The following is a 23,119-nucleotide window of genomic DNA, read 5'->3' as shown; positions in this document are numbered from 1 at the left end:
AAAACAACACCAACAATATTCCAAACAAAACCCACCATCACCCCTCATCCATTCATTCAGTCCTAGGTAACTAATTCTTGTTCCCCTGGATTTTGGTTTTGTATACTCATGAATTCATCTGTGTCTCAGCTAGAATTCTAGAAATCCTGACTCAGCCCACTGGTATGGTCTCACAGTTGTCTAAATAAGACCATCAGAAGCCTGTACCCCAAAGTGCCTAGCACAGTCCTTTTCCACAGGACTCTGAGACAGCCCTTCTTTGTCAAAGACAAGCACTCTAGTCTCTAGCTGATTGTAAGTGCTTTCAGGGAAGCGTCAGAGAAACCCAAAAAACTACCTTTAGATGACAAAATAAGATGGCTGTGGTTAACCTGTTACTGACAATTTTCAAAAGTGAAAGATCGGCTGGGAGTTCATAACAAGAATAGTACAACTGACAAGGAAATTTGGTTGTTTCTACAGCATAGAAACCAAAATATTAAAGTCAATCCAGAAAATGTTTTAGGCAAAATATCTGTTAACATAACGAGTAACTCTATTTTCAAAGAAGAGTAGATATTATATCTAATTTATAAAAATGGAGGAACATAATCTTCAGAGGAAAAAAATCTTCAGATATAACATATAGTAATCCTGACATAATATACACTAAGAATATATAAAGAATATCAAGTAAAGAGACTCTGTAAGTCTAGAATTGGTCCTAAACCTCTGCATATTAATATAAGTCCATAGTAAAGGATATTAGTTTCCAGGTGAAAACTGCCACTGTAGTAGATGTTAAATTCAAATTAAAGAAGCTATGGCTGAGTTACCATTTTAAGAAATAGCTAAATTATGACTGACAACACCTACTGTGGTTGTCTACAGTTGGTCCTGTGTCCATGGGTTCTACATCTGTGGATTCCAGCAACCGAGAACAGAAAACATTCTGGAAAAAAAAAATTCCAGAAAGTTCCAAAAAAGCAAAACTTGAACTTGCAGCACACTGGCAACTACTTAAATAGCATTTACATTGTATTTGCATAACATTTACATTGTATTAGGTATTATAAGTAATCTAAGGAATACGGGAGGATGTGCGTAGGTTATATGCAAATACTTTGCAATTTTCTATAAGACTTGAGTATCCACAGATTTTGGTATCTGTGGGAGGTCCTAGAACCAAATCCTTGTGGATGCTGAGGGATGACTGTACTATCAGGTACAGCAGCACCAAGAAACAACAGGGCCAATGAGAGCATTGACAACGCTCTAGGAATTTTCCCCAGAGCATATAGTTCCTGAAATCCAAATTTAATTACAATTTACCAAACTGATTTACCCTGAGACATGCTAAGCAGCATCTATTCTGATTTAACAACTCTTCCTATGCAACTCATCAATAGTAACCATCACATAAACCCAATTATTTCCCGCCTTTTCTCTTTTTACAATGAAAGAACAAATCCTTTATGTTTTCTCCTTTGGGAAATCTTAAAGACAGTCTTGGGTGCAAAAGGTATTATTCAGGATCAGTTTGGGGTAAGACAAAATATCAAAAGTTGTCAGTATATTTGAACACCTGAATAAGGTAGGATCATGAGTTCCTGAGAAATAATACTTGGTACTTACGTAAAGTGACAAGAAAGGATTTTAAAAATAAACATAGGAGGTAACGTGATTGTAAAGAATCTTAGCTCTTTCCTAAGTAAGAAAACTTAGTTCTCTTAAATAATCAGGGACATAATAAAGTCAGCATAAACCATAAGAAGTTATTCTGGCAAAACACAGAATCTTTGTTACCTTGGCAAACTACACAGAAGGTACAGAATAACCTTTTACAGCTTCATATTCATTTCTGATTGCTGCTCTAACAAATTTAGGAGCTTAAAACAACACAGATTTATTATCTTATAGTTCTAGAGACCGGAAGTCCAAAATCAGTCTCACTGGGTTAAAGTTAAGGTGTCAGCAAAGCTGGTTCCTTCTGGAAGCTTCAGGAGAGCATCCATTTCCTTGCTTTTTCCAGCATCTACAGGCCCTTTTCATTCCTGGCTCATGGCCCCTTCCCCAATCTTCAAAGCCAGCAGTGAACTAGCTTTCAATCTCTTTCAGTGTCTGTTGTCATATCACCTTTTTCTTATTCTGACCCTCCTGCCTCCCTCCTATAAGGACCCTTGTGATTACACTGAGCCCACCAGATGTCCAGAATAATCTCCCCATCTCAAGGTCCTTAACTTAATCACCTCTGCAAAGTTCCTTTCACCATGTAAGGTGACATATTCACAGGTTCCAGAGACTGGGCCATGGCCATCTTTAGGGGGCCATTAGTCAATCTACCAAACCTCTCACGAAGGGCAGACCAATAATTTTCTCATTTTAACGGAGAGAAAAACAAATTCTAGTTTTGTGTCCGTATATTTGATACTAAAACTCTTTTTAAAAATCTTATAAATAGGGCTTCCCTGGTGGCGCAGTGGTTGAGAACCTGCCTGCTAATGCAGGGGACGCGGGTTCGAGCCCTGGTCTGGGAGGATCCCACATGCCACGGAGCAGCTGGGCCCGTGAGCCACAACTACTGAGCCTGCGCGTCTGGAGCCTGTGCCCCGCAGCGGGAGGGGCCGCGATAGTGAAAGGCCCGCGCACCGCGATGAAGAGTGGCCCCCACTTGCCGCAACTGGAGAAAGCCCTCGCACGAACCGAAGACCCAGCACAGCCAAAAATAAATAAATAAATAAAAATAAAAGTAGCTATAAAATTAAAAAAAAAAAATCTTATAAATAAATCCATCAAACCTTAGCCAGCTTTGACAAATAAAATCCCCTTTTCTAGACCTTCTATACCTTTCTATATCCATTCAGGTTGTAACCTACACTTCCTTCTTTCTCATTCTGGAACAACCAGTCCGTTTACTTTAGGACAAAATTACTCTTTTTTTTTTTTCTTAACAAAACACATCCTGCATACCTCAACTCCCGGAAACATTCCCCTGATTTTACTGAGCCGCCATCTTCCCAGACCTCCACCCTCTTCTGTCTTTGCTGTTACAAAGTGGGAGCCCTCTTCCTTCTCCTATGTTCCCATGAAGCCTCCTCCCTCCTTAGGGACCCCCAGGCATCTGTGATTCCCTTCTCTTTCTTGTATCTTCAACTTCTTTAACTGTTCCTTCCCACAAGCACTTAAACCTGCTCAAGTCTCCGCTGTCTTCCAGACCCTCTGTTGACCAGGCCTTCCTCTCCACTTCCCTGTCTTGAAAGTGCCACCTCTACTCATATTTTCCCTCTCCATAGCTCCTGTTCACGCCTTAAACCCACTGCCGTACGAGTGCCTCTTCACCCATCACTCCACTGGTACGGCTCTCTCCAAGGTCACCAAAATCCTCCTGTTGCCACATCCAACCGATAACTTCCAACCTTGTATCACTTGATCCTACTGTAGCAGTAGACTGCTGACTATTCTTTCTCTGGAAATGTTTCTGTGGGACATTATGCTCTCCTGGTTTTCCTCCTATCTTTTGACTGCTCCTAGATGGCCTCCATCTAATGAATTAGCCCTATTATCCAACCAGTTGCCTATGTCAAAAGCCAGGTTTTCATCCTATAGTCTATATTCTCCCCTACCATCTATATCCTTCAAATCACCAATTACTGCCTTCTAGATATTTTTTTTTTCCCTAACTGATTCACTTTTTCTCCATGCCCCCTAGTTCAGGCCCCATTTCTCTTGCCAGCATGAAAATAGCATCCCGCTGGCCTCACTACCTCTAATCTGGCCTTCTTCCCACCCACACTGCATGCAGGATCAGTGTGATGTTTATAAATCTAAAGTACAGGGGCTTCCCTGGTGGCGCAGTGGTTGAGAATCTGCCTGCCAATGCAGGGGACACGGGTTCGAGCCCTGGTCTGGGTAGATCCCACGTGCCGCGGAGCAACTGGGCCCGTGAGCCACAACTACTGAGCCTGCGCGTCTGGAGCCTGTGCTCCGCAACAAGAGAGGCCGCGATAGTGAGAGGCCCGCGCACCACCATGAAGAGTGGCCGCTGCTTGCCGCAACTAGAGGAAGCCCTCGCGCAGAAACGGAGACCCAACACAGCCAAAAATAAATAAATAAATAAAAATAAATAATTATTAAAAAAAAAAAAAGAAAGTCTGGGGAAAGGTTTGAAGCTAGACTTTAAAAATAAATGAATAAATAAATACATCTGAAGTACAGATCTGGGCTTGTCACTCCACGGCTTAAAGTTTCAGCGTTCATTCCACCCAACCTATCCCCATTGCCTTCATGTTGAAATCCAGTCTCCTTAACATGGATGATATGGATCTTCAAATACTGGAACTTTGTTTATCCTTCAACCTTACCTGGTGCCAATTTCCCTCTGCAATCCTGCCATTTGCGACAACATGGATGGACCTTGAGGGTATTCAGGTATTCTGCTAAGTGAAATAAGTCAGACAGAGAAAGACAAATACTGCATGTTCTCATTTGTATATGCAGAACCTAAAAAAGATGAACTCACAGAAATAGAGAGTAGAATGATGGCTGCCAGGGGCTGCAGGTGGGGGAAATGGAGAGATGTTCATACTATATCTAATGTAAATATAATATATATAATGTACATATAATATATCACATGTGTAATGCACATAGAGATGTACATATCTAATGTACAGCGTGGTGACTATAATTAACAGAGAGTAGATCTTAAATGTTATCACCACACACATACACACAAAATCATAATTATGTGAGGGGGTGAAGATTTGAACTAACCTTATTATGGTAGTCCTTTTGCGATACGTACATGTATCTAATCACCATATTGTACACCTTTAACTTACATCTGTTGTATGTCAATAATACTTCAGTAAGTCGGGGAAAAAAAAATGACAAATTAAAAAAATAAAATTCGCCTCCGCAAGCTCTAAGCTGTATATACTGTATATTCACTGTGCTTTCCTGCGTTGGGTGCTATTCGCATGATTTTCTCTGAGCATTTAGCCCCATTTTCAACCGGCTAAATCTTATTTATACTTCATGTCTCACTCTTCTGTAATTGCTGTTTTTTTGTGTGCCTTTCCTGGACCACAGGCTCACTGCATGCAGGGGCCATGTATTGGCCCAATGTCTCATTCCCACGGCTTGTGCCCAGTAATTATGTGCTCTCCATATGTATTTGTTGAATAAACAAAGTTTCAATGAGATTCAGAGCAGGTTTTGTGGGTATGAGGGTGTGGGAAGGGTGAATGGGTGGGAGGAGCATTTAAACAGGAGAGTTACAGAGTTCAAGCTTCAAAGGTAGAATCTTGGTGACTGCAGAGACCAGGATGGGGCTTACCAAGTGGTTGGTGAGTGGAGTGGAAGTGAAGGTCACTGGGGCAGAGAGTACGAGGGAACCATGACCTAATATATCAGATGAGTGGCACTTACGTTGCCCTGGAGAAGTCAGGCACAGGGTGGGGTGGGGAGGGAAGCTGTGACTCAGGCTTCAAAGTCCTTTCACGAGTGGTGTGATTAAGGCAGGGAGGTGCCTTTTTTCGATGGCCCAGCTTCAGCCGAGGAGAGGAAGGGAAATGAACGTGATGGAAGAATTAACACAGGACCAACACGGACTCCAGGAGAATGATGACCCTGCCGTGTGACTCTGAGGTCTGTGGACATAGCGTGGGAGAGTGAGGGGCCTCTGTAGAGAGGGCTTCAAGGTGAAGAGGTCAAGGAATTTCCAAGAAAGAGGTCATGCTTCATACACTATACATTATAGAATCTATTATATAATACATATATATTATATTAATAGAAAGTGCTTGGAGTCCAGTAGAAGGATTGAGAAGATATCTCCCCAAGGGCAAATTCGAGTGCTCAGATGGTCAAGTGGTCAGATGCTGCTGTTCCTTTCACTTCGGCTTCAGAATTTGTTACAAACTCCTTTTTCCAGAAACTTCTGCCATCTTGCTGCTATAATTCTCAGCTGCAGTGGACTTATCCCAGTTAAGAGATTAATCTGGAATCCTGCTCTGACCCTTAAATCAAAGGAATCCAAACCTAGCATGTGGGATTATCCACCCCCATGCATTCTTTTATTCTGCGGGAAATTGGGTCCCTACTTGTTTTTGTGGAATGTCAGCACAATAAAGGCCACCTTTTGGGGGACTGCAGTTAAAAAGAACTCTCCTCTTAAAAAAAAAAAAATGCTGTGGGAGTAAACTCCTCATTGAACGAAGTTTCAAAATTCGATAAAACTTGCAGTCTGCTCACTGAAGAGGGTGAGATGCCTCCCTTCCCTGGTAACTAGAGAGAAGCAGAGGCAGCCTCAGGAAGCAGCTTGCTCAGGGCTTGTCATCAGTTGATTTCTCTCTGAGCCTAGACAGCTATAGTTTTTCTAATAGCTTCTAATATGTTTGAGATCAATTGTCCTTGGTTGGAATGAACTTCACTTGTAATGTGTTATTATTTTACTTATATTTTATACTTTTTATTTAGGTTTTTCATATATATATTTTCACTGGCAAGATTAGTCTGGTTTTCTTTGTGTGTGTGTGTTGCATTTATTGAGGTTTTGGTATCAAGGCTATAACCAGAATAAGAATAATCCTCCCCCATCCCACCGCCAACTTGTTAGAAATGCCAAATCACAGGCCCCACCCTAGACCAACGGAATCAATATCTGCATTTCAGCAAGATCCCCTGGTAATGCACGTGGACCTTAGTTTGAGAAGCTGCCCCCCAGGCCTTGTTATTTACCAGAAGCTGCTTCTTCCATAGTCTCAGGGTAAGCAACCTGGCTCTCCTCCTTTCCAGCTCACTCGGCCTACGGCGCTGATCACACCATCCTTTCACCCATCATTCCTTAGATCCTGCTGCCACTTCCACAGGGTCTCTGCCCTCCCACGGCTCCCACCTCCTCCCCCATTTCCTCATTCCTTCCTATCCAGCTCGGAGGCAACAGTCGGCAATTATTATTATTACTTCCTTGTATATACTCTCCCCTTCCTTTCCCCTTTTTCTCTCCATGGAATCATCTAACAAAAATAACCCCGGCTGAATCCAAGCCCCCACCATCCTGTGCTGGCACCTTCCCAGCAAATTGTGGCCTCTGAAAAACAGACTAATCCCGCTGACTGGCCCTTCTGTACACCTTCCCCTCTCCCCTCAAACTTCCAACACCTCCACCTCGTCCACGCTCTAAGCTGATGACCTTGCTTCTATTTCCCTGAGAAAAGAGACGCCCTCAAAGGGAACATCCACACGTTCTGGCACCTCTTCCCCAGGGCTGCCTGTCCTCCGTTACTGTGAGGGAACGCTTGCCTTGCTGGTCTCCAAGGCCAGACCCGCCACTGTGCGCTGCAACCTTCTCTTCTTGCTCACTCAAGGATAACTCTCCAGAAAATGCCGCCCCTCCCCAGCCATCATCAAATTTTCCCTCACGACTGAATCATTCCTGTCAACACGTAAGCTGGCTCTAACAGCTCCCATCCTCAAAACAAAACAAAATGAAATAAAACAAAAAATCTGTTTTGACTTCACTTTCCCTTCTGGCTACTGCCCCATCTTTCTGCTCTCCTTTAGAACAAAGCGTCATGAAAAAATTGTCTGCACCCATGGTCTCTCATTCTAGAGCCCAGTTCTCTCTACAGAGGTCTTTCTAGGTCTTATTCTTTCTAGAGAGCACTCCTGTCAGGCTTTGCCACCCACTTCTGCTGAAACAGCTCTTCCCAAGGCCGCTAGTTACCACTGTGGCACTGACACCAACGACCAATCACCACTACTAATCTTACTTGAACTGTTAGCCACATTCAGAGCCTGGATCCATCCTCCATCCCTGATCGTCCAGCATGTGAACCTCTCCTGGGTCTCCTCCTGCCACGCTGGCTGCTCTCAGCATCCTTTGCTGGTTCCTTGTCATCTCCCTGACCTCTCAATGTTGGGGCCTCGGCTCACCCTTGGCCTTGTCTTTTATTAACCCTCTCTCCCTAAAGGATCTCACTGAGTACTGTATTGAGATTTTACTTACTCTGAGGACTCCCCCAATTCTATCTCCAGCCCAGACGTCTCCCCCAAACCCCAGACTTCTACATCAAGCTCCCTCCTTGGGTGTCTCACAGGCAGCTCAACTTAATATGCCCCCAAATGTATTTCCAAGTTCCTCCCTTCATATCTGTTTCTGTTTAAGTCTTCCCCATTTCCCCAAATTGTATCTTCCAGTTGCTTGAGAAAACAAAAGACAAAAAACCCCACAAAAAAACAACTTAGAAATCAGCAAAATCAGGCTTCCCTGGTGGCGCAGTGGTTAGGAATCTGCCTGCCAATGCAGGGGACACGGGTTCGAGCCCTGGTCTGGGAAGATCCCACATGCTGTGGAGCAACTAAGCCCGTGTGCCACAACTACTGAGCCCACGTGCCACAACTACTGAAGCCCACGTGCCTAGATCCTGTGCTCCGCAGCAAAAGCCACCACAATAAGAAGCCCATGCACCACTACAAAGAGTAGCCCCCGTTCTCCACAGCTAGAGAAAGCCTGCACGCAGCAACAAAGACCCAACACAGCCAAAAATAAATAAATAAAATAAATTTATTTATTTAAAAAATCAAAAAAAAAAAAAAAAAAAAAAGAATCCGCCTGCCAATGGAGGGGACATGGGTTCGAGCCCTGGTCTGGGAAGATCCCACATGCCATGGAGCAACTAAGCCCGTGTGTCACAACTACTGAGCCTGTGCTCTAGAGCCTGCGAGCCACAACTACTGAAACCTGCATGCCGCAACTACTGAAGCCCGCGTGCCTAGAGCTCATGCTCCGCAACAAGAGAAGCCACCGCAATGAGAAGCCCACACACCGCAAGGAAGAGTAGCCCCTGCTCGCCGCAACTAGAGAAAGCCCGTGTGCAGCAATGAAGACCCAACGCAGCCAAAAATAAATAAACAAAAAATTTTTTTAAATGAATAAAATCTATCTTTAAAAAAAAAAAATTCAGCAAAATCATGTCAGCTCCCCCTTTTAAATGTGTCTAGAACACGACCACTTCTTTAGTCTTCCACTAGGCCTCGTCTGTCTTCTTGTCACTGGACTATTTCCAAAGCCTTCCAACTGGTCTCCTGGATGAAACTCTCAGGCCCTTCAGGCTGGGCTTCACACCACAACCAGAGTAATTCTTTTGAAATGTCAGACCACATCCTTTCTCTGCTCAAAACCCTCCAAATAGCTCCCGCTCTCTTTCAGAGTAAAAGCCAGTCCTCACTTTGGTCTATATGGCCTCCCTCTCTTCTTATCTCTCCTCTCTCGCCTCAGGGCTCTTGCCTTGCTGGGCTCCAAGGCATTCCCACCTCAGGGCCTTGGTCCTTGCTGTTCCTTCTGCTTTTCCATACTCATAGCTCACAGCAGGCTCTTTCTTCAAGTAGATGCCCCCTGCGGGAGCGCTATAAATAACAATACCCTGCACTCCCTCGCCTCCTTAGCCTGTGTGCTTTTTCTCCATAGCACTAAAAACCATCTGATGTCATATATATGTTGGTTTATTTGTTTATTGTTTGCCTCAGGAGCAGGTAATGTTTCATTCACTGCCCCACCACCTAGAACAGTGCCTGGCACACAGTAGATACTCAAAAATAGCTGTTCAGTTACAAATTAAAAGCAAAGCAACAGAAAGAAATGAAAATATACATGTATGGCATTTTTACGTACCAGAGTCTGTTGTCAGAGCTTTGCAATGCATTATCTCGTTCAACCGCATAAGGCTATGGTAACTGTGCTATTATACTTTTGTGTGACTGTATGTGAAGGAACGTAGGAATAGGGACAGGAAATAGCCCATAGAGACTAAATGGTGGAGTTGAGATTAAAATCCAGGCTGTTGAATCCTATTAATATGGGTCATTCGATCACTTTCTACACTCTCTCTCAGAGGATGCTAAAATGAGAGTTATCTGTCCCTCGAAAGTGGGAAGGAATGAGTCTGCACAAGTCAGCCCTCGGCCTTTAGCAGAAATAGAGCTTTGTTAAGAGTTCAGGAAGTGGTCGTAGACAGTGGACGTAGGAGTCCTCCAGGAAGAGTGCTTAGACTGACGAGACCGGGCTGAGCACCAACATCTAAGCTGCCGGTGAAAGGAGAGGAGGAACTCTCCTCCTCTGCTTCCGCTTTTCTCTGCGCCCCCTCCCGCTGCGGCTCGGCGCGGACTCCTACGCCGCGAGTCCGCCTGGCCGCCCGGGGGCGCCCGAGGCCGAAGGGGGCGTTGCGGCACCGCCCGACGTCGCGCCCTCGGCGGCTGCGCAGACGCACGTCAAAGCCGGGCTCGGGCCGGGAGCGGGGAGCGGCGAGGCCTGGGAGAGTCTGAGCCTCCGGGAGCCGGGCGAAGGCGGCGCGCGGCCCCGCAGCAGAGCCGCAGCCGGAGCGAGCGAGCGAGAGCAGCAGTGCGGCGGCTGCCGCGGGAGCCCCTGGGCCGCCGTCCGCTCGCGCAGCCGCCGCCGCCGCCGCCGCCGCGGGATCCTGTCGCCGGGAGCAGGAGCGGGCGGAAGACAACGGAGGGGCCGAGCGCCCGAGCCGCGCCGCGGGGACCGAGCGAGCAGCCCGAGGCGGCGGCGGCCGAGGACGGGGACGGCGACGACGCGGAGGCGGAGAGGGAGCCGCCCGGCCCAGCCCCGTGAGTGACCCCCGGCCCGACCCTTCTCGAGGCGCGGACGCCAGCCCGGCTTCCGCCTCCCTGCCCCGGCCCGTCAGCGGCCCCGGGGCTGCCTCCATTTTCTCGGGTGGCGGCAGCGGCCCCGGCACGGGAGTCGGCGGGAGCGGCCCGGCCTGCCCTCTCCGCCCGGCCCGGGCCCCTCGCGGAGCCTTCCCCCCTCGTCCTCGCCGGCGCGGCGCCCAGGGGCCTGCGGCCGGGTCTCCGGAGGCCCCGTGCTCTCCAGCCAGCTTTCCGCGGTTCTGTGGCGGGGCTGGCGGCGTGGGGGCGTCTGCGGCCGGAGCCGGGAGGACAGGGGAGTGCGGGCCCGGCCAGCTGTCACTCCCACTGCACAAGGGCTCCGGCCACCTCGCTCCTGGTCCCTGGTAAACTTCCTGTTATCGGGAGGCGGATAGCATCTCTGCGATCTTCATTTCGGGAAAATGCCTAACCGATTTCTGGTTAGGAGTTGTGCGGCCGGAGCGTTCCCGAGTTCGGTTGAACCAACCTGCGCGCTGAGTGCGTGCAGGCGCCCTGGTCGGTCCGCGCCGGAGGGATTCAAAGGGGAACCCGGGCCCGCGGTCCCCTCCCCCGAGGAGCTTACGCTCTGGTGCAGGAGATAAGGCGAGTACACAAATAACCACGATACCGGGAAGGAGATGATAAGTCCTGTGAAAGAACTACAGAATGCTAGAAAGGTACCCAGAGAAGACCGGACTGATCGATCACTTCCGCCTAGCAGAAATCTGGAAGGCTTCTTGGGCGAGGCGGTACAAAGCGGGTCTTGAAGGCCCGACGGGATTTGGGAGAGAGGAGGGTTGCAGAAGAGAACGGTATGTGGAGGAGCAGCAAAGCTAGAGGACAAAGGGAAAAAGGTATAGTCTAGAAATAGTAGATAGTGCAGTTTGTTGCGTAGGGCCACGGTGGGGACTGGGGGTAGGCCAAAGAGTTGCTGGGGGTACAGATCATTGAATGCTGTAGAGGAGCCGTTTGAGTGGCAATTTAAAGAAAACTTAGAGCTCATTTCTCAGTGACTCATGGGCCCGGAAATGTAAGCTAGGGGATATTAAGGGTGCTCTTGTGAAAGAAAGGAGAGAAGGAGGCCCAGTAAAGAGGTGACATTCTGTGCCTTGAGTATAATGCAGTTTGAGATCGATTTTGACAGCTTCCCGGATATTCAAATAAATCCACGTCCAGGCTAAGCAAAGTACCTTTTGCAAAAAGCTTCCTTAGATATCAGCCTCTTAAGAAGTAATGGAAAGGTGTGTATAAAATGAGGTGTTTCTGTTGGTGCAGTTCACTAAAATGCATCAAAACTTCTCGCACTGTGTATTAGGTGCCTACATTTTGGAACTACTGAACTGAACATAACTTAGTTCTTTGAGATGGTTTTTGTGTAAGGCATTCTAAACTGATGCTTTAAAAAATCAGATTGTCACTAATAGAAAGTTGGACATAGAACCTGTTCTTAGAAAGGTAAAAAATTCTTTATTAGTTTTTAGTTATGAAAATATTTATAGGAGAGCCAGAAATGAAAGTCTGTGGCTTTATTTTGTTCCTTTTTTCCAGATTACTAGCAAATAATTAGCACCTTTATTCGAAGTCTAGAAATATGGTCTATGGAAGCAGCTTAGAACCTGTGTTGGTTTTGTAAGGACTTATTTGTTGTTTGTTTATATGACAAGTGAATGCCAACTTTTTTTCAGTTAAAAAAAAGACTTGTAAAATGCAGGAAGTACTGTAAAATTTTTTTAAATTATCTTCTGTAATCTTACCACTTATGTTACTGTTAACATTTTCGCATATTTCCTTTTCAGTCTTTTTATGATTATTTTTTTCTTTACATAATGAAATAAGCTATATATATAGCTTTTATCAGGCTTTTCATTTTTGTCATTGAATATCTTCATATAAAAATATTTTTACTGAAGTGTAAGGGAAGTCTTTCTTCTTAAGTGTATTTTTTCTGACAAGATTGCCTTATTTACCTCAGATAGAATGCAGTAGTCATGCTTAATAACTGTTGCTGTGGACGGAATTTTTTCTAAAGGCTTCTTGTTTGAAGACTATTTTTTAACTTCTCTGTAAGATTTGGATCCTATTGCTTGTTGAATAAAGAAAGGTTTTTATTACTTGGGATGTGTGTTGTCATCAGGTATGGAAGAGAGCACACATTTCTGCTATATGAGTGGATGTACTTTTTTTTTTTAAAGGTACTATAAAAAGATTACTTTCATAGCTGGTATAATATCTCCTATACACTGTGATGCACCTCCCCTTCCCACTCCATCCCATCTCCCCACTGCCCCTAAAAAATAGTCTTTATACTAAGGCCATCCATATAGGTTAACTGCTTTTTGATCATAACATCACAAAGATTCAGGCTAGATGTGTTTCATTTTTCTGTCGGTATTTCTTTAGTAAAATATAGAATTTGTTGTGAAATAATTTGCTGCTGTAACAAAAGGGACTTTTTTTTTTTTCAAGGCAGGTCACTTTAGTTCGTTAGCAGGTTCTTGTTTAAACCAGTTTTTTCCCTTGTGCTTTACAATCTAAACTATTAATGAGGTCTCTGTTTCTCTTTCTAATGGCATTTAAAGTGTGATGCTGAGTTAGACTGTATACATTTTCATAAAGTTACTGTAAAAGAAGAGCTGAGAAAGCCCAGTTTAAGTATGGGGCTTGGTTTTATAATCTGGTCTTATTTTTATTTATTTATTTTAATATTATTGGCTGCGCCCTGAGCACGCAGGATCTCAGTTCCCTGACCAGGGATCGAACGAACCCACGCCCCCTACAGTAGAAGCACAGAGTCTTAACCGCTGGACCGCCAGGGAAGTCCTAATATGGTTTTATTTGAATCTTTATTTGTATATTGCAAATGTGTATACCACAAGGCATCCTTTATTACTTCTGAATATTTACTAAAGTATTTTTCTTTTGATCAACTTTTGTAGGTTATAGATTTCTGTAATTACTGCCATATTTTACCAAGCGTCTTTTTCCAAGAGGAGTTGTTCATTGATCATTCACAGTTATGCCATCTGCCATAAAATACAGACACAAACCCAAATTCCACCCCCTACCTCCTCCCACCTCACCTCAGCAGGCAAAAACAAAATCCAGTATACAGCAGGATTTCATCATTTCAGGTAGTGTCTTCTGGTTACCTTTCTGGTGATGTCTCTATTTTAAACATCAATTTCCCTCTTCCATGGCTTCTTTTATTTAGAAATTTGATTTTATGGGTGTTGTCTGGTGTTAATAGAAGCAGGAGTCTGATAGGTGGATTAGTGTGTATAATGGCAAAATGTTGGTAAAACTTTGTTGTGTGATGAAATTGTGGAAAAGAAGATCAAATCTTAGAACCTCTGTGTTAGGTTGCTTATGATTTGTTTTGTTATTTAATTATTGAGATATAAAGATTTTGTATTTGTGTGAATGCAGATCAAGCCAAGTAGCCTAAAAATTGCATAACAATTTAGTCATCAGTCTATAATTTGTTTTTTATTGGAGAGAAGACTAGTATTGCAGCCATCCTTAATTAAAGAAGGAATTGATCTATGGGACTTCTTCCTTTGTGTGTCTCACCACTCAAATGGCTATCCAGCTGGACCCTAATCACTACCCTGTCAGTCCAGAGTATGAGGGCAGAGCACAGTGAGGCAAATATTTGTACCACCAGCATTTATAGAGTAGACTTGTCTGGGAGTAAACGCTAAATGTTTGTTCTGCTTCTGTTTCTTAGGCCTTCCAAGGATTCTGAAAAGAGTTATTGCAAGACTAGGTGGCAGATGATAGACTGTGGTGATGAAATTAAGGTTAACAGCTTATTGCAGTCAGCATTTTTTGGGGGGGTGTGCGCACGCATGTGTGTGCATATGTACGTGTGTGTGTTGTCCTCCAGTGTGATTTGTTTTCTACCCCACTGAGCTTCCCTGGCGCCACTGTGCTTTTAACTTTTCTCTTGAGATAGAAGGGGTGAGGGGATGGCAGATTGTGGTTTTTTAGCAACTGTGATGTTAAGTTGGCAGAGGAAGGAAGAGTGGCATGCAGAGAATTGCAAGAAGTCAGTCAGGTGTGAAGTAGCTCCAAAGGAGGGAGGTCAAGCCTGCCCTGGCCATTTATGTTGGCAGTGTCTGGCACATACCTATTTGCATAACCCTTAATACATTGTGTGTAATTTGAGATTTCCATACTCAGAATACAGTGTTTAAGTTGTAGGTTTGTATGTGCTTCTTTATATGTATATATATATATTTTCCTGTGCATGGTTACAGAGGCAGAAAATCTAGTTAACCAGTATTTAGTGACATTCTGGTTTTATATGATAATTATTCCTTAGGAGCATTACCCAGCAGATAAAGTTTTATAACCAAGGAAGTATGATAATGTTAAAACATCACAACACTTTGATTATTTTAATAACACGTTTGCGAAACAAAATACACATTTTGTAGCTTGATCTTAATTAAGTTGCTACTTTATAACTTTGTCAAATGAACTGTAGTTTGTTCTTTTACAGGGTACCGTTAACATGTTAGTCACTGTTCTCTCCCTCCACAGTAGATTATGTATCAGCTGTATTTGGACACAAGGAAGAAAGAGCATTAACAGTTTTCTGTTTACATGTCTATAGTTTAAGGCCCACTCTGGGATTTATAGGATTCTGAGAGCCAGTATTACCTGTGGTTAAAAGCACAGATGCAACCAGACTCCTGGATTGTTGAACCCTCAGCCCTCCTGTGGGCTCTGTAACTTTAGACAAATTCCTTCACTTCTCTCTAGCGTAGATTCCTTGGATAGGAATGATACCATCTGAGAAGACTGTAGGGGGATTAAACGAGTTACTGTGTCTAGAGTGCTTAGAACGGGGCCGATTCATACTGAGTTTTGGGATGGTGCTGATGCTACACTGTTCCAAGTAGAAGAGAGCCTTAGGAACCCTGTGGTCGGAATGGTTCTTCCTGAGCATAACTGGAGTGGGGTGTGGCTGACTTTGAGCTGTAACTGGTGGAGTTTTCTGTGAGGTGGAGTCACTTGCTTAGGGTTGTGCTGCTTATTAGTTGTAGGACGGATGCAGAGTCTGGTTCTTTGTTCTTTATCCAGTTTGCTTGAAAGAAAGTTAGTTTTATACTTTATGCAGTAATGTCTTCTTTGAATTTTTTCACTAGCATTTACAAAGATTGTATTCATGTGTTAAATGCTTTATGGCACTTAATCGTTTTTTTGAAGGTGTTTGATATACTGATGTTTATAATCATGATGTAGCTGGCAAGTTTTTTTTGGAGAGGGGGTAGTTGTATGAATATAAAGTTGAAGTAGATGACGAATCAAGTGGTATTATCCCCCAGCATCATTACAGATGGAAGCCAAGGTGAGGGCATGTCCAAGGTCACACAGACATTGCACAGTTGAGCTAGGATTTGAACCCAGATCTGCCTCACTTCAAAATGTGTGCTCCCGGAAACAGTATGACTCTCATATGACATAGTTTTATTTCAGTCCATAGGGTTTGGGTTTCTTGCTGACTTTTTTTGATTTAGTACTTTAGAATGAAGGTTTGTAAATATACATAAGAGGGTATTAATAGGTTTCTAGGCAGCAACCACATGTTGTAACGCAAAATGAGATGTTTTCTTCTAAATGCTCTAGTTGTATAGAGTCATAATTTGATTAGTGGTTATTAGGCCAGTAAGTAGTGTTTATTTTTCATGTTGGTCTTTTAGAGAAGGTGGGAGGCCTTGTGTTATAGTGGGCAATGCAGAAGCCTGGGAATTGGAAGATCTGGGCTGGGTCCTGACTCGTTCACTAATCATGTCACTCTGGGCAGGTCTTTCCACCTCTCTAGGCTTCAGTCGTCCCATTATTATACTAAGGGGACCAGACCGAAAAGCCCTTTCCGTCTCTTTTGCTCTTATTTTCAGTGATCCTGTGTGTAAGCTTTCTGTAGGCTTTTTCCCCCTCTACTGGACACCTCTCCTTTTGCCTGTGGTCTCGAAGTCAGTTTCTTTACGTGAGCTCTGTGGCACGTAACCATGCTTTTACATTTTTTCTTCTGGTTGGTCAGGTGCCTCGTGTTATTTCACAATGCAGCAGTTTTCTGCTTCAGGTAATGTTACATCAAAATGTATTTATTTTTCAAATTTTCTTCTTTTGTACTTATGAATAAATGGTTACAAACTAATGTTACGTGGTTGTGAAGTACAAGCTTAGTAAGTTAACGATTAACAAATCCTCAAGCCTCACATCTAGTTTCACTGTCAACTTTTAAGTATCAATACTATATGTTGTGAAGTGTTATGAGCTGTTTGTTTTGCAGAAAGGAAAAATATTAACTAAAGGCAATGTGAGTGGAAAAGAAAAGACCAAAAATGTAGAAACAGATTTGAAGATGTGAAGAACATGCTCAAGATAGTATTCTTTGGTTATAATTGGTACTAATCCTCCACCTGTGAAAGGGTGGTAGGCTGGCTTAGATCATAGGATGGTTTCTAGCCCAGGGTTCTGTCACTGATAAGAGATGAGAGTGATATTCACCACCCCGGAGCATTTGTAACTCCTCAAAAATCTATTCTGAATTAATTTGTTCCACAGGCAGTCTTTATTGCCCATTATGCTGGGTCCTGTTCTATATGTCAGTCTCAGAGGTTTCCTAGTCCAGGTAAACAACTCTTCCCCTCTTTGATGGCATGTTATCAGCCAGTTTACTTTTTCTGGATTCTCCAGCAGGGAGACAGAAACTCAGGTCATTAAAATGATCCTTGCAGATTGTTTGGCTGTCTGTTTACAATATGGTTTTATGAGAGATTAGTAGTTGGTAGGAGAGGTTACAGAGAAATTTTAAGTTTAGAAAGCACTGGATTAAAAACAGTTAATCAGTTTTTATTTTTTGATGATGGTCGTGTTATTGTTTTTCTGCAGAGCTTTTCAGAGTTTTTAATGATGTGCATTTTGACTGTCCAGGAGGGAAATGTAATGTGCAGTATTTCCCAATTTTCGAGTTTATTTGGTAACAAGAACACCTCCTTTCCCCAGGAAATACCCACAAACACCTTGAAGGAGGGTTCTGTTGGAACATAATTTGGGAGAACCTCCTATTTCCATACTTATTAGTATGGAATTCAAAGCATTTACTTTTTAATTGGAATGATTACTTACAGCAAGTTGGAATTCAATTAAGGTTGGAATAATTTATTTTCAGTTTTGTTAAGTAAAAGAATGAACACTTTATATGAGTGGCTTTTCAAGCCCACCCCCTTTTTTTTTTAAACTTCAGCCCACAGTGAGAAATTCCATTTTTAATCAGTGACCCGGCACATATATAAACACACTGTCAAAACTGAAAAAGAAGTTTCATGAAACAATACTTAGGCCTTCCTATGTACAGTGCATGCCCGTTCTGATACTTTTTATTTTGTTCTATTTTTAGATGTATGTTATTAGTTACTAAAATAATTCACCATGCAATTTGAGAAACACTGTGAGGTTACATGAATTTATAAACTCTTAAGATTTAGAGTTAAGATACTGTCAAGACTGTTTTGTGAGTGAGAAAACTAAAGCTCAGCCTAGAAGAGGAAGGGCTCTCGCTTTAGAATTCCTGGATTTAGATTCTGATTGTGGTTTCTTGGGCGGGGTGTTCAGTGTCCATTCTGCCTCAGCTTTCTCATCTGTAAAATAGCAAGAGTAGAATCTACGGATGAAGTAGTCTTGAGGATTCGAGGATTCAGTAAGAAGTGCTTTGCAAAATGTGTCTGATATGCTTTAAGTGCCCAATACCTTTTAGCTTTTATGATAACTGAAGTTCTAAAACTCCTTCTGCACCGTACACACTTTCAAAAATATTTTAGGACTTTGAAAGTGTTAAAGTGGCCTTCAGGTGAACCTGAACTCTTTTTGATCTGTAGCTGGATATATCATTTGTTCTGATATCAGCCCTTTGGAATGGTAAGCTTTAAAATAGCCGTAAGGACCCACTTAAAGTTGATTTGCCTCCTAATTGTAAATGGACTCATAATTGCTTCATGCCATATTATTGTATTTTTTTAAACTATTTTTAACAGTATCTTAAGTTTAGAATAGTTTTTCTTTATAGCATGTAATTAAGTACAAATAAGTACGTACCTACATCAGTGGTTAATTTAGTATTCTTATAGTTGTAGTTCACTAAAAGAAGAACAAGGTAAAAGTTGTTCTCTCCTGTTTTATCTCCATTTCTGCATTTTTTAAATTCCCCCATCCTCAGTATTTTATAATGCTATTGAGGGTTTAATTTTTGTGTCCTGACCTAAGAAAAGGAACATTTAGAGGGTATTAACAATGGTAGGGGCCAAATCCAGTTTGTAGACTGTTCTCCATTGTCCTGAACTTAGCTGGCTGCTTCAGTCATTTTTGTCACCTATTGAGGCATTTACATTGTCTATCCCTAATTAAATTTTCTCCTGTTGTTTCTTTTATTGCCCGTTTGTCCTCAGTATGACCTGAAGTTTCTGAAATGAGAGGTTCTAATCAGCATCACTGAGTCAGTATTAAAGAAGCATAAAGATTCTGTACTTGTGTAAGTAAGAGGAATGAGGTAAAAAGAATAAATAATTACTAACATGGCACATACATGTTACCTGCTGGTATAAAGTTTAAGACGGCTATATATATTTACCTCATTTACTGCTTTAATAATCCTATTTTCATTCCCATATTTTCAGTTGAGTAAACAGAGAAAAAGAAACTAAGTAATTGGTCTGAAATCATACACCTAGAAAGGGGCCCTAAATTTGATGAAACCCTGGTCCCAGAGGTTGCACTTGTATCCCACCATACTCTGTTGCCTTCACCACAAGGTATTGAAATGTAGAATCATTCTGGAACTTAGGAAATTTCTGTTACAGAAACAGATGAGATCAAGTTTTTTTGGTCAGGTTGTGTGATATCCTAGGACACTGAGAGAACTTTCACATTACTAAGTAGCTGTCAGTGGTCTTTGAGGAGCTGTGAATAGAGAGAGCTGTGCAGGAAGAGGAGAGAAGCTAATGTACTGTTCTTCCAAAAGAGGAAAAGGTGGAATCCACAAATCATAGACACTGAACTTGATGATTGCTGGACAGATTCCAGAAAGGGGTGAGTCCTTAGCAAAGTGTCGACTTCTAGAAGCTACTGTCCATTTATTAACTATTTCTTTTCCTAATAGGATTCTGTTAATTGTGTTGGATAAGGATGTAGCCAAGATACGGATCTGTAAGGATTCATAGTTTCATTCATATTTGAGATTGTCTGAAAAATGTTAAATCATATAATTTAAGTTGGAATATTTTTTAGGACTTAGAAGTCATTTTGATGTCTTTATGAGATCATTTTACTTATGTTCATTGTATTAGAATATAGCTTTATAATAATACACTTTTCCTAGGCTGCATCTGGCAAATCAGTCGCAGATACAGTGGCCTGCATCCCTGTGCCTTGCCTTCTCAAGTAGGCGAGAAGGAACTAGAACTAGTACCATCTTCCTGTATGTGCACACAGCAAACTAAATACTTCCTAGTTTTATATTGTTAAAATCATTCACCCCTGTTCTTTCAGGTTGGTCATAACCCATTTGTTTACTCAAGAGCTAGTCTTGCTGTTGTTCCTGAAGACTGCCTAGTGAGTGACTGCAAGTAAGTTGATGGAAGAGGGCTGGACAATAGGGGAGTGCACTCCGTCCTCACAAAAGCTAAAACCTTATGCGGGGGGGGGGGGGGTGTGGTTAGCTTTTTTCTCTTTTACCTTATGAAAGCTCCCCCACTTTTAAAATTAAATGTAGTGAGGGATGAGTGTCCTTAGCCTAGGATATCATAGAAATGTAGTGAGGGATGAGTGTCCTTAGCCTAGGATATCATAGGTGTTTGGAAAGGGCACAGCTATCTTTTGCAGATGCTTTTGTTGTTGTTAAGAAGAGGAAGGAATAAGGAATAGGGAAGAGGAACAAGGCATAGCAGTGCATCCGGAAGGAAGTGACCAGAGAGAAAGACAGTGGCTCTAAGTTTGTATGTCACGTGCAACTTTGAAAGAGCTAATGATAGAAGTGGAACTGGTTGCTTTTAGGAATTGTCTTAAGAGCTGCCGCACTTGAATAGATTGTTAATCATGGAATATATTACATGTATATTAAAGGCCGTGGCCTCCCACCCAAAAAAAGGAGGGAAGCTTCAGACCTCTATAATATAGACAGGATAAGTTCTTTTAAAAATCTTGAAAAACTTATCAATAAACTATCTCATTTATTCTAGATTCTACAAAAATACCAGGAGGTATAAAATTCATGTTTAAAAACCAGCATGAACTCTTAAAAACATAATAAAGTATAAGAGAGACAACCTGCCAAGACATTACAAAAGAAGAAAACTATGTTTCGATTTCACTTGTGGAAATAGCCATGAAAATTCTCAGTAAAACACCAGCAAATTTAATTAAATAGGAAATTCTCTTAATTAAAGAAGACAAATAATGCTTGGTATTTACTGTGTGCCAGGCATTGTTCTAATATATTATCTCAGTTAACAGTCCTCAAAACAGCCCTAAGAAAGAGGTTGTTATTATTACCCTAATTTTATGCGTGAAGAAATTTAGGCCAAGAAGTTAAATTATCTGTCCAGGGATAAATTGCCAGTAAGTCACAGAGCCTAGTTTTTGAACCCTTGGGGTCTGGTATCAGCATACATTGAACATGCGGTATCATACCAGTATGTGCCAAGATAACAATGCTAATTCAACAGTTCTTCCTGATTATGAACTCTTTAAAAGAATATCTGTTTTAAACCAACAGCAAATAACCTACTAAATGGGAAAAGATTGGTGGAATTCCCCTTGAAATCAGAAAATGAAACAAGCATGCCATACACCTTTGATGTTTGATATTATCCTGGCCAATGCAAGAATGCATCAAATAAAAGGTATAACTGCTTGAAAAAAATGGTGGAAAATAGCAATATTTGCAGATGTTGCAATCTTAAACCTAGGAAAACCAACAGAATCAACTGAAAAACTAAAAGTGAGAGTTCAGTAAGATAGTTGTATACCACATAAAGATATTTAAATGTCGGTAGCATTTTTCTTGCTAGCAATACCCAGTTATAAAAATACTGGGAGAAAAATCTCATCATAGCAGCAAAAAATAAAATTCCTAAGTTGGGGGGGTTGATATGAAATGTTTAGGATCTCTGAAGAAAACTAGTATAAACTTAACTGAGTGAAAAAAAGACAAGAATGGAGAGTTACCATGTTCCTGAATGTGAGTACTGAATGTTATGAAGCAAGAAAATTTCCCAAGTTAAATTAGTGTATTCTTGGCCAGAGAGTACAGTCAGATTTTTAAAAAGTCAACTTAGGGAGTTCAGTGAGAGGTATATATGCACCTAATACATAAGTGAAATCACCCATCAGTGGGGAAGGAGGAAGGATTGTTTCGCAAAAGATTTTTAGATAATTGGTTATTTGTTCTTTGGGAAAATCAAGTTTGATAAGCCCTTTATGAAAATAAATCTGATGGGAGAATGAGAAAACAAATAAAAACATAAATTAGAACATTTATCTGAATATTGGTCAGACCTTTGGATGAGAAGCAGGCTTATTTCCATTGCTGTCAGGTGATTGAAAGGGAAAAAGCACTAAGGTAAATATGTGAAAAAACTTTGCATGATGATAGACAAAAGGTTAATATTTACTTCAGTATTAGTAAAAGCTCATACAGACTGATAACTGCCATTTATTAGTAAGCTCTCCCTATGTTTTCAGTGCTACCCTGGGCATCTTATTCACGTTAAAAATTTAGTAGTCATCCTATCATTTTGTAAATAATCGAGACTCAGAAGGTAAATGTTTTGCCCAAGAGTTTTTGTGCACACTTCTACTAAATGGCGGGTCTTGGATTACAACGTGGGTGTGATAAGAGCTTACGTTCTCAACTCTTAAAAGATGTTGTTTTTCAAACAGGTTGTAAGACTTAGAAGCACTAGATAAATGAGTAGTCAATTCAGATAAATAAAGAAATTCAAATAAACAATGGGGCAGAGGCTGTTAAATAGAGATTTTAAAAACTGATAATGCTTTATGCTACTAGGGTTGGGTTGAGACGTGAGATAAGGCAATTTTATGTGCAGCCTGGCCCTCTGTATCCACAGGCAGGGGTTGAGCGGAGTTGGTTCCAAGGACCCCCATGGATACCAAATTATGCCCTTATGTATAAAATGGCATAGTATTTGTCTATAACCTTTGTACATCCGCCAGTATATTTTAAATCATTTCTAGATTACTTATAATACCTAATACAATGTAAATGCTATGTAAATGTTGTAAATACAGAGTACAGTTAACCTTTGGGGCAAATTAGATCAATTGCATCAGCTTGTTCTGATCCCTTCAGCAATGAGAGCAGGATAGGATGAGTCAGGATAATATTTAAGACACAGGGGAACTGGCAAATTGTTGACTGCCTGGCCTGGAGCAGAGTGGTGGGATA

At 42.0% G+C, this 23,119-nt stretch overlaps 1 protein-coding gene across 3 annotated transcripts in view; it reads left to right on the top strand.

Annotated features, from left to right (window-relative positions):
* Positions 1–10,485: 10,485 nt before the first annotated feature.
* CAB39 (calcium binding protein 39) overlaps positions 10,486–23,119 on the top strand; it is an 87,464-nt gene continuing 74,830 nt past the window's right edge. The window contains exon 1 of one of the 3 annotated variants that reach the window (XM_068544253.1): positions 10,486–10,611. The gene's annotated coding sequence lies outside the window, so the exon portion shown is untranslated. Of the gene's footprint in view, positions 10,612–10,893; positions 11,251–21,440; positions 21,555–23,119 lie in introns of those variants that run through there. The other 2 variants (XM_068544254.1, XM_068544255.1) reach the window with 2 other exon arrangements.

Source organism: Eschrichtius robustus, chromosome 5, assembly GCF_028021215.1.
Source record: "Eschrichtius robustus isolate mEscRob2 chromosome 5, mEscRob2.pri, whole genome shotgun sequence".
NCBI classification, from domain to species: domain Eukaryota; kingdom Metazoa; phylum Chordata; class Mammalia; order Artiodactyla; family Eschrichtiidae; genus Eschrichtius; species Eschrichtius robustus.
The sequence above is the reverse complement of the archived record's forward strand: the minus strand, read 5'-3'. Positions and strand labels throughout refer to the sequence as shown.